Source organism: Somniosus microcephalus, unplaced genomic scaffold (genome assembly GCF_052327205.1).
Source record: "Somniosus microcephalus isolate GS21.2 unplaced genomic scaffold, FLI_Smic_1.0 unresolved_chr3, whole genome shotgun sequence".
NCBI lineage: Eukaryota > Metazoa > Chordata > Chondrichthyes > Squaliformes > Somniosidae > Somniosus > Somniosus microcephalus.
The window spans coordinates 71,519,641-71,532,404 of NW_028225181.1; the positions used below are offsets into that span (position 1 = coordinate 71,519,641).

Sequence of the window (12,764 nt, forward strand, 5' to 3'; positions counted from 1 at the left end):
ATGGTATTGGGAAGGACCCCCCCGTAGAGAGCTCTCCATTGGGGACCCCTGCCTCCACCAGACAGCAAGCTTACCTGCCAGTCTGATTGACATTGGGCAATAAACTAAATTAATCAATAAATGATACAGAAACCCAAGTCCCCGGGTCCTCAGCCCTGGTGTGAAGTACGCTGGCCACCAATTTTCCGTTACTAACACGCACCTCAGGCCGCACCCAGTCTTGTTTAATTGCTAAATGTTTTCTAACTCGGGTTCAGGCCTGTCATTCTACGGGAAACTTACAAGGCCTCATTTATTGATGTGTCCCACCCGAGCGGCTGTTAATGGCTTTAATAAACAGGCAGCAAGGTTTTTTTTTAAAAAGGTGGAAAGAGGTGAAAAACGCCACTAGCGATGCCTCAAAACTCACGGACAAATAAATCCACTTCATCAGCGCCCCTACCACAGGACTCAATATCCACCCCCTCCACCACTGGTGCAATGTGTCTGCAGTATGTACGGTCTACAAGATGACCACGGTCAGGCCGTGTGGAGTCAAGGGCCAGGCAGAATGGATGGAAAGATCACAACAATCTTCTCTTAACTCCAACCCTCTGATTTCCATTTTGTAGCCATCTTTCCATCCATTCTGCTGCCTGGCCCTTCACTCCACACAGCCTGACCTTGGTCATCTTGTAGATCTTACATACTGTTTATGGATAGCAAGTTGGTCACAAAACATAAAACAGAGTAGGGGTTGGGAGTAGCTACTCAGACTGGCAAAAGGTGGGAAGTGGTGTTCCACAGGAATCGGTGCTGGGATCACGTTCAAAAACGATCTGGACTCGAGAATCAGAAGAACAATTTCAAAGTTTGTCAATAACACTAAATTGGAAGGTAGAGTTAATACTGAGGAAGACAAAATGGAAGAAGATAATAATACATTTCAGAATGTGCATGTAATTGGCAAATGAATTTCATTATAGATCAGTGTGAGGTGGTGTGTTAATGAATGCCACTGTAGATGAGTGTGAGGTGGTGTGTTAATGAATTTCACTATAGATCCATGCGAGGTGGTGTGTTTTGGTGGGAAGAATAAGGAGGGCACTCACTATTTGAACAAGGGGGTGAAATTGGGTTGCTTTGCGCCTCCCGCGATATTCAGCAGGTTAGCAGCGACAGTAGCCGGTAGCGCCCCGCAGCACTGCACTGCCGGGAATGGCTTCATCACCATGCGCAGAGCCCCGGCTGCAACCTTGGGTTGTGAACCCTGACCTATCGCCGGACAATATGTCCGACAGGGTCAGGGGTCCTTCCTGCAGCCGTGGCAGCACCACTTAAAGGGCAGGTGTCGGGTGGTAACTTTTTATTTTGGCCAACTGCGAGCACCTGCCCCCTTCCCTCTTCGGGCTGATGGCCGCGATCGCTCAGCCCGGCGCTCCTCTTGATCCGACACCCCGCTCCCCAGTGGTCCAGCAGGGCCCCGGTGTGCGCAGTGCTAGGCCAATCCCCTTTAATCGGGGCGGGGTGGTCTGCTATGACGCAGTGCTATGTGCCGACGGGCGTGGCGCTGTTACATGAAGCACCGCGAAATTCACTGGTAGCGCCTCAAGATGGGCCGAAATGGCCTCTATCTGCACTGTGGGGTTTCTGTGATTCTGTGAAGAGGGGAGCGCTTCCAGTAGCACCCTGCCTGCGGCGCTACCACGGAATTTAATGCACAGGGGCGCTAACTTTTTTTGGCGCTAAAGTTAGCCCCAATGACGTTAGCGACCCAAAGGGGGCATCACCGAAATTTCCCCCTAAGAGTCTAAATGGGCTGGAGGAGCAGAGGGATCCAGGGACACAGATACACAAATCACTAAAAGTAGCGACACAGGTTAATAAGGCCATTAAAAAAAAGCACTGGGCTACATTCCTAAAGGAGCCTTCGCTTCCGTGCCTAGGAGCTCTGAACCATGGCAGAGCACGGCTGGGACACATTTCTCACACGCCTCGAGATTAACCCGCACGGGGACTTTGCTGTCAGTGAAGAGAGACAAGAAAGACCAAAGTGCCGTTTGCCCCTCTCAGTGTGGCCCTGAAGGACTGTGTCCAGGCTGGAGTTCTGTTCCCACCATACGATCCTCCCCCCGATTGTCCTTTGAGCTCCAGCCAGGTGATGCTAAACACTCAGGTGGGAAAGACAAAAATCTACAACAATGTATTTAAAACAAAGCTGGTTTATTTGACATCTCGCCAGAATATTAAACTGCAGCCCAGTTATAGGGGTTATTAACATCAGCAGAAACAAACCCCAACTGTCAGAATGAACATGGTTCAGTCCTGGATGTGATTAACAGCAGCAACAACAGAATCCAACCCCTGCAGTCACTTGTGAGCTCGCTGGTGTTTCAGCAAGTTGGATGACTGAGTGAATCTCTTCCCACACTCAGAGCAGGTGAACCGCCTCTCCCCAGTGTGAACTCGCTGGTGTATAGTGAGCTCAGATGATCGCCTGAACCCAGTCCCGCAGTGAGAGCACCTGAACGGTCTCTCGTCAGTGTGAACACTTTGATGGGCCGTCAGTGCCCCAGAACTTTTAAAGCACTTCCCACAGTTCGAGCATTTAAAAGGTCTCTCATCAGTGTGAACTCGCTGGTGTGTCAGCAGGTGGGATGAATTAGTGAATCCCTTCCCTCAGACGGAGCAGGTGAACAGCCTCTCCCCAGTGTGAGTGTGCTGGTGTGTCAGCAGGGTGGATGAACGAGTGAATCCCTTCCCACACACGGAGCAGGTGAACGGTCTCTCCCCAGTGTGAACTCGCTGGTGTATCAGCAGGTTGGATGAATTAATGAATCCCTTCCCACACTCAGAGCAGGTGAACGGCCTCTCCCCGGTGTGAGTGTGCTGGTGTGTCAGCAGGGTGGATGAACGAGTGAATCCCTTCCCACACACGGAGCAGGTGAACGGCCTCTCCCCAGTGTGAACTCGCTGGTGTATCAACAGGTTGGATGAATTAGTGAATCCCTTCCCACACTCAGAGCAGGTGAACGGCCTCTCCCCGGTGTGAATGCGCTTGTGTCTCGATAGGCCAAAGGGTTGGCTGAAGCCTCGTCCACACACAGAACACGTGTATGGTTTTTCCCCGCTGTGAACGGTGCTTTTTGCTTCCATGTTCAGAGGCCGATGATATTCAGATCCGATGAGTCGAGTGACTGTCAGATCTTGACGTGATGTTTGTTTGAGTTTCCTGTCTGTAAATCCTCCCCTTCTAATACTCTGTAAAAATATAAAACAGGGAGCGTGAGAGAGAACCCACAAGAAAACAAAGGCAGGTTGTGAAATTTTGCTCAATGAATCTGGTCAATTGTGGGGCCGGCGCTGGAAAAAAGTGACCATGAAAGCTGCCGGATTGTCATAAAAACCCAACTGGTTCACTGATGTCCTTCAGGGAAGGGAATCCGCCACCTGGTCTGGGCCTACACAAGACTCTGGCCTCTATTGGAGGAGAGAGAGATAGAGAGAGAGAGCTGGGAGGGGGAGGGGGCGAAGGAAAGCAACTTTATACACCTGCAACTCGACCAGAACTTTGATAGAACCTCCAAAACCCGCAACCTCCACCACCTAGAAGGACAAGGGCAGCTGTTGTATGGGAGCACCATCACATCCAAGTTCCCCTCCAAGTCACACATCATCCTGACTCAGATATATTCATAGTTACTGGGTCATAATCCTGGAACTCCTTACCGAACAACATTGTGGGAATACCTTCACCACACGGACCGCAGTAGTTCAAGAAGGCGACTCACCACCCCCTTCTCAACGGGAAACTGGGGATTGGCAATATTTGCTGCTCTTGCGAGCTACGCCCACATCCCAAGAATGAATTAAAACAAATCTGTAGATGTAAACTGGATTAAAAGCCTGTACAGAAATACTTGTTCCTAAAACAATACTCTTTTACATTGTACGGACAGTGTCTGTGTAACAACCTAATCTCCCCCAGAATCCACCTCCCTTGACAGTCTCACATTGGAAATTGTTGGGTCCTCCTGGGCTCAGAAGTACTGGAGGTTAAATCCAGCAGCTTCTCCTCCATCTCCACCTGAAACATACAAGCATAGAAGATAGGAGCAGGAGTAGGCCATTCGGCTTCTCGAGCCTGCTCCGCCATTCAATGCGATCATGGCTGATCATCCAAATTCAGTACCCGGTCCCTGCTTTCTCCCCATACCCCTTGATCCCTTTAGCTTCAAGAAATATATCGAACTCCTTCTTCAATATATTTCATGTATTGGCCTCTACTGCCTTCTGTGGTAGAGAATTCCACAGGTTCACCACTCTCTGGGTGAAGAAATTCCTCCTCATTTCTGTCCTAAATGGCTTACCCCTTATCCTTGGACTGTTACCCCTGGTTCTGGATTCCCCGACCATCGGGAACATCCTTCCTCCATCTAGTCTGTCCAGTCCTGTCAGAATTTTATAAGTTTCAATGAGATCCCCTCTCATTCTTCTAAACTCCAGCGAGTACAAGCCCAATCGTCCCAATCTCTCCTCATACCTGGGATGGCAGGAATGATGTATCAGCCTGGTGAATCTTCGTTGAACTCCTTCCACGGCAAGAACATCCTTCCTCAGATAAGGTGACCAAAACTGCACACAATACTCAAGGTGTGGTCTCACCAAGGCCATGTACAACTGCAGCAAGACATCCTTGTTCCTGTACTCAAACCCTCTCGCTCCGAAGGCCAACATACCATTTGCCTTCTTAACTGCCTGCTGCACCTGCATGCTTAGCTTCAGCGACTGGTGCACAAGGACACCCAGGTCTCGTTGCACTTCCCCTTCTCCCAATCTATTGCCATTCAGATAATAATCTGCCGCCTTGTTTTTGCCACAAAAGTGGATAACCTCACATTTATCCACGTTATATTGCATCTGCTATGCTTCTGCCCAATCACCCAACCTGTCCAAATCATCCTGTAGTTTCTCGGCATCCTCCTCACAGCACACACGCCCACCCAGCTGTGTGTCGTCTGCAAATTTGGAGATATTACATCTAGTTCCCTTGTCTAGATCATTTAATATATATTGTGAATAGCTGGGTTCCAAGGACCGATCCCTGCGGTACCCCACTAGTCACTGCCTGCCACTCGGAAAAAGACCCGTTTATTCCAACTCTTTGCTTTCTGTCTGCCAACCAGTTCTCTATCCAAGCCAATACCTTTCCCCCAATCCCAGGTGCCTTAACTTTACACACTAATCTCTTATGCGGGACCTTATCGAAAGCCTTCTGAAAGTCCAAATACACAACATCCACTGGTTCTCCCTTATCTATTTTACTAGTTACATCCTCAACAATGAAGCAACAAAATGACCTACACAGGCGGCCAGGGACCAACCTTCCATCAGCCTGCAATAAAACTCTTCCCCACAGCCGCTGACTAATGGCAGCCGCAGCACCCACAATTCCCCGCGCCCCAGAAACCGCTCTATGCAACGCGCTGATTTCCCCGCTGAGAGTGCGCATGCTCCCCGGGGCTGCGGGCCATTCTGGGAGCCTGGCTCCTGTCCTTTGTCCTGAGTCGGACTCAGTGGAACCAGCTGAAGAAACCGGGACGCGGCGGCTCGGATGGGAGAGGCGCTGCACCCTGGGTTTCCTGGTGCCGGGGCCCTGGCCGCACGTCCGCCAGGCCCAGCCGCTCTGATTCTGATTGAGTTTTTGATGAAGTAACAGAGAGGGTTGATGAGGGCAATGCGGTTGACGTGGTGTACATGGATTTCCAAAAGGCATTCGACAAGTGCCACAAAATAGGCTTCCCAGCAAAGTTGAAGGCCATGGAATAAAAGGGACAGTGGCAGCCTGGATACGAAATTGGCAAAGTGACAGAAAACAGAGAGCAGTGGTGAACGGTTGTTTTTCGGAGTGGAGGAAGGTACACAGTGGTGTTCCCCAGGGGTCGGTACTAGGACCACTGCTTTCCTTGATATATATTAATGACTTAGACTTGGGTGTACAGGGCACAATTTCAAAATTTGCAGATGACACAAAACTTGGAAGTAAAGTGAACAGTGAGGAGGATAGTGATAGACTTCAAGAAGACAGACAGGCTGGTGGAATGGGCGGACATGTGGCAGATGAAATTTAACACAGAAAAGTGCGAAGTGATACATTTTGGTAGGAAGTACCAAGTGAGGCAATAAAAACTAAAGGGTACAATTCTAAAGTGTGTGCATGAACAGAGAGACCTGGGGGTATGTGTGCACAAATCGTTGAAGGTGGCAGGGCAGGTTATGAAAGCGGTTAAAAAAGCATACGGGATCCTGGGCTTAATAAATAGAGGCATAGAGTCCAAAAGCAAGGAAGTTATGATGAACCTTTATAAAACACTGGTTCGGCCTCAACTGGAGTATTGTTTCCAATTCTGGGCCCCGCACTTTAGGAAGGATGTGAAGGCCTTAGAGAAATTGCAGATAAGATTTACAAGAACACGGCTTTCAAAAGGGAATTACATAGAAACATAGAAGATAGGAGCAGGAGTAGGCCATTCGGCCCCTCAAGCCTGCTCCGCCATTCAATGAGATCATGGCTGATCATCCAAATTGAAGTACCCTGTCCCTGCCTTCTCACCATATCCCTTGATCCCTTTAGCCTTAGGAAATATAACTAACTCCTTCTTCAACATATTTAATGAATTGGCCTCCACTGCTTTCTGTGGTAGGGAATTCCACAGGTTCACCACTCTCTGGGTGAAGAAATTCCTCCTCATCTCTGGCCTAAATGGCTTACCCCTTATCCTTACACTGTGAGCCCTGGTTCTGGACTCCCCGGCCATCAGGAACATCCTTCCTGCATCTAGTCTATCTAGTCCATCTAGTCCTGTTGCAATTTTATAAGTTTCAATGAGATCCCCTCATTCTTCTAAACTCCAGCGAGTATAAGCCCAATCGACCCAATCTCTCCTCATACGTAATTCCTGCCATCCCAGGTATCAGTCTGGTGAACCTTCGCTGTACTCCCTCCATGGCAAGAACATCCTTCCTCAGATAAGGCGACCAAAACTGCACACAATACTCAAGATGTGGTCTCACCAAGGCCCTGTAGAACTGCAGCAAGACATCCTTGTTCCTGTACTCAAACCCTCTCGCTCTGAAGGCCAACATACCATTTGCCTTCTTAACTGCCTGCTGCACCTGCATGCTTACCTTCAGCGACTGGTGCACAAGGACACCCAGGTCTCGTTGCACTTCCCCTTCCCCCAATCTATTGCCATTCAGATAATAATCTGCCTTCCTGTTTTTGCCACCAAAGTGGATAACCTCGCATTTATCCACATTATACTGCATCTGCCAAGTTTCTGCCCAATCACCCAACCTGTCCAAATCATACTGGAGTTTCTCAGCATCCTCCTCACACACGCCCACCCTGCTTTGTGTCGTCTGCAAACTTGGAGATATTACATCTAGTTCCCTCGTCTAGATCATTTACATATATTGTGAATAGCTGGGGTCCTAGGACCGATCCCTGCGGTACCCCACTAGTCACTGCCTGCCACTCGGAAAAAGTCCCGTTTATTCCAACTCTTTGCTTCCTGTCTGCCAACCAGTTCTTTATCCAAGTCAGTACCTTGCCCCCAATCCCATGTGCCTTAACTTTACACGCTAATCTCTTATGCGGGACCTCATCGAAAGCCTTCTGAAAGTCCAAATACACCACATCCACTGGTTCTCCCTTATCTATTCTACCAGTTACATCCTCAAAAAATTCCAGTAGATTAGTCAAGCATGATTTACCTTTTGTAAATCCATGTAGACTTTGTCCGATCCTGTCACTGTTTTCCAAGTGCTCTGCTATTACATCTTTTGTAATGGACTCTTAGCATTTTTCCCCACTACCGATGTCAGGCTTACCGGTCTGTAATTCCCCATTTTCTCTCTACCACCTTTTTTGAATAGTGGGCTAACATGAGCTACCCTCCAATCCATGGGTATGGTTCCAGAGTCTATCAAATGTTGGAAGATGACCAGCAATGCATTTACTATTTCTAGGGCCACTTCCTTAAGTACCCCAGGATGTAGATTATCAGGCCCTGGGGATTTATCGGCCTTCAATCCCATCAATTTCCCCTAACACCATTTCCCTACAAATACTGATTTCTTTCAGTTCCTCCATCTCATTAGACCCTATGTTCCCCGACATCTCTGGGAGGTTATTTGTGTCCTCCTTTGTGAAGACAGAGCCAAAGTATGTATTTAATTGGTCTGCCTTTTCTTTGTTCCCCATTATAAATTCCCCTGATTCTGACTGCAAGGGACCTATGCTGACTTCACCAATCCTTTTCTCTTCACATATCTCCAGTTAGTTTTTATGTTCCCTGAAAGCTTACTCTCATACTCTATTTTCCCCCCCTCTTAATTAATCCCTTTGTCCTCCTTTGCTGAATCCTAAATTGCTCCCAATCCTCAGGTTTATTACTTTTACTAGCCAATTTATATGTCCTCTCATTGGATCTTATACTATCCCTAATTTCCCTTGTTAGCCACAGTTGAGTCACCTTTTTTGTTTTATTTTTATGCCAAACAGGGATGAACAAATTCTGTAGTTCATCCATGCCATCTTTGAATGTTTGCCATTGCCTAGCCACCGTCAACCCTTTGAGTAACATTCCCCAATCAATCCTACCCAACTCGCGCCTCATACCATCATAGTTTTTATAAGTATATCAAAAGGAAAAGACTGGTGAAAACCAAAGTTGGTCCATTGCAGTCAGATACGGGGGAATATATAATGGGAAATAAGGAAATGGCAGATCAACTAAATGCATACTTTGGGTCAGTCTTTACGAAGGAAGACACAAAAAACCTCCCTGGGATATCGGGAAAAATAGGGACATTGGCAAAGGAGGAACTGACGCAAATCAATATCTCTAAGGATATGGTGTTAAGGAAGCTAAAGGGATTGAAGGTGGACAAATCCCCAGGGCCTGATAACATGCATCCTAGGGTACTGAAGGAGGTGGCCCTAGAGATAGCGGATGCACTAAGGATGATTTTTCAGAATTCATTAGACTCGGGAACAGTGCCCATGGATTGGAGGGTAGCTAACGTTACCCCACTATTCAAAAAGGGGGGTAGGGAAAAAGCAGGTAATTACAGACCTGTAAGCCTTACATCAGTTGTGGGCAAAATGCTGGAGTCCATCATTAAGGATGAAATAGCGGAGCACTTAGCAAATGGGGACAGGATAGGACAGAGTCAACATGGATTTACAAAGGGTAAATCGTGCTTGACTAATCTATTGGAATTTTTTGAGGGAGTAACTGGTAGAATAGATGGGGGAGAGCCAGTAGATGTGGTGTACCTGGACTTCCAAAAGGCCTTCGATAAGGTCCCACATAAAAGATTAGCATGGAAAATTGAGGCTCATGGGATAAAGGGGAAAGTATTGGCGTGGATAGGGAACTGGCTGTCAGATAGAAAACAGAGAGTTGGAATAAACGGCTCATTTTCTGAATGGCAGGCAGTAACAAGTGGGGTACCACAGGGATCTGTCCTGGGCCCCCAGCTGTTCACAATTTACATTAATGACCTGGATCAGGGAGTCGGATGCAGCATTTCCAAATTTGCAGACGACACTAAACTAGGAGGGGGGGTGGGCTCAGAGGAAGAGACCAGGAAGCTCCAGAGCGATTTGGACAGACTGGGCGATTGGGCGGATAAATGGCAGATGCACTATAATGTGGACAAGTGCGAAGTTATCCACCTTGGGTGCAGGAACGGGAGGGCAAATTATTATTTAAATGGCAATAGATTGGGAGAGGGGGAAGTACAGAGAGACCTGGGTGTTCTTGTACACCAGTCACTGAAGGCGAGCATGCAGGTGCAACAGGCGGTCAAGAAGGCAAACGGTATGCTGGCCTTCATAGCAAAAGGGTTAGAATACAGGAACAGGGATACCTTGCTGCAGCTGTACAGGGCACTGGTGAGACCACACCTCGAGTACTGTGTACAGTTTTGGTCGCCTCATCTGAGGAAGGATGTTCTTGCCATGGAGGGGGTGCAGCGGCGATTCACCAGGCTGATACCAGGAATGGCGGGAAAGACCTATGAGGAGAGACTATGTAGTTTAGGGATGTACACACTGGAGTTTAGAAGATTGAGAGGGGACCTCATAGAAGTGTATAAAATTCTGACAGGTCTAGACAGACTGGATGCAGAAGGAATGTTTCCCTTGGCGGGTGAGAACAGAACTAGAGGACATAATTTAAGGATAAGGGCTAAACCATTTAGGACAGAGATGAGGGGGAATTTCTTCACTCAGAGAGTGGTGAACCTGTGGAACTCATTGCCACAGAGGGCAGTGTACGCCAGCTCATTAAATATATTTAAGAGGGAATTAGATATATTTCTACGGGCAAAAGGGGTTAAGGGTTACGGAGAGAAGGCGGGGACGGGATACTGAATTAAAGGATCAGCCATGATCTCATTGAATGGCGGAGCAGGCACGAAGGGCCGAATGGCCTACTCCTGCTCCTATCTTCTATGTATCTATGTATGTAGTTTCCTTTATTTAAATTCAGGACCCTAGTCTCTGAGTCAACTACTTCACTCCCCACCTTAATGAAGAATTCTATCATATTATGATCGCTCGGACCCAAGGGGCCTCGTACAACAAGATTGCTAATTAACCCTCTCATTACATAATACCCATAAGATGGCCTGATCTCTTGTTGGTTCCTCGACATATTGGTCCAGGAAACCATCCCGTATACACTCCAGGAATTCCTCCTCCATAATATGGTTACTAATTTGGTTAGCCCAATCTATATGTAGATTAAAGTCACCCATGATAACTGCTGTGCCCTTATTGCACGCGTCTAATTTCCCGTTTAATGCCATCCCCAACCTCCACATTACTGTTTGGAGGTCTGTATAACACTCCCACTAACGTTTTCTGCCCCATGGTATTTCTCAGCTCTACCGATACAGATTCCACATCATCAGAGCTAATATCCTTTCTTTCAATTGTTAATCTCTTTAAAAAGCAATGCTACCCCACCTCCTTTTCCTTTTCGCCTATCTTTCCTGAATATTGATGTTGAGTTCCCAGCCTTGGCCACCCTGGAGCCATGGTTCAGTTATCCCAATCATCTCATACGTTTACCTCTATTTGCGCAACTAATTCATCCACCTTATTACGAATGCTCTTCGCATTAAGACACAAGGCCATCAGGCTTGTTTTTTTAACACTCTTACACCTTTTAGAATTATTATTTACTGTGGCTGTTTGATTTAAACCCATGATTTCTCTGACCGCCACCTTTGTTTTTCTCCTTCCTGTCTTTTGCTTCTATCCTGGTTTCCCTTTCCTCTGTCTCCTGCTCAGGTTCCCAACCCCCTGCCATTTTAGTTTAAACCCTCCCCCAGAGCACTAGCAAACACTCCCCAGGACATCAGTCCCAGTCCTGCCCAGGTGCAAACCGCCCGGTTCGTACTGGTCCCACCTCCCCCAGAACCGGCTCCAATGTCCCAGGATTTTGAATCCCTCCCCCTTGCACCATTCCTCTAGCCACGTATTCATCTGAAATATCCTTCTATTTCTACTCTGACTAGCACGTGGCACTGGTAGCAATCCTGAGATTACTACCTTGGAGGTCCTATTTTATTAATTTACCTAACTCCCTATATTTAGCTTTTAGGACCTCATCCCGTTTTTTTACCTATATCGTTGGTACCTATATGCACCACGACAATTGGCTGTTCACCCTCCCCTTCCAAACTGTTCTGCAGCCACTCTGAGACATCCTTGACCCTTGCACTAGGAAGGCAACATACCATCCTGGAGTCACGTTTGCGGCCGCAGAAACGCCTATCTATTCCCCTTACAATAGAATACCTTATTACTATAGCTCTCCCACTCTTCTTCCTCCCGTCCTGTGCAGCAGAACCACCCACGGTGCCAGGAAGTTGGCTGCTGCTGCCTTCCCCTGATAAGCCATCCTCCCCAACAATATCCAAAGTGGTATATCTGTTTGAGAGGGGGATGGTCACAGGGGACCCCTGCACTACCTGCCTGCGCCTACTACTCTGGCTGGTGGTCACCCATTCTCTTCCTGCCTGTGCAGCCTTTACCTGCGGTGTGACCAACTCCCTAAACGTGCTATCCACGACGTCCTCAGCATCGCGAATGCTCCAGTATGTATCCACTCGCAGCTCCAGCGCCGCAATGCGGTCTGTCAGTAGCTGCAGCTGGATACACTTCCCGCACACCTGGTCGTCAGGGACACAGGAAGTGTCCCTGATTTCCCACATAGTGCAGGAGGAGCATATCACGGCACAGAGCTCTCCTGCCATGCCTTACCCTTTAATTCATTCAAATTAAAGTAAAAGTGAGGCAGGTATGGGGACCCAGGAGGTGGGGGAGCCTCAGCCTTTGCAACTGTCCAACAGGTTTGAGGTTCTTGCGGCCTGTATGAATGAAAGCGGTGGCTGCAGGGTGGATGAGCAAACTGACCGTGGCACCGAGGTACAGGAAGCGATTCAAGCGGGGGGAGTTAATAGGAATATAGTGGTAATAAGGGATAGCATAGTCAGGGCGATAGATACAGTTCTCTGCGGCCAAGAGCTAGAGTCCAGATGGCTGTGTTGCCTGCCCGGTGCCAGGGTTCAGGATATCTGCTCTGGGCTAGAGAGGAACTTGCAGTGGGAGGGGGAGGAGCCAATGGTCGTGGTCCATGTAGGTACCAATGACAGTTAGAACTAGGAAAGCGGTTCTGCTGAGAGACTGAGCAGCTAGGGGCTAA

General features: G+C 48.1%; 1 pseudogene; it reads right to left on the reverse strand.

The window, feature by feature from the left end:
* Positions 1 to 2,040: 2,040 nt before the first annotated feature.
* Positions 2,041 to 12,764, reverse strand: part of LOC147091953 (uncharacterized) — a 29,283-nt pseudogene continuing 18,559 nt past the window's right edge.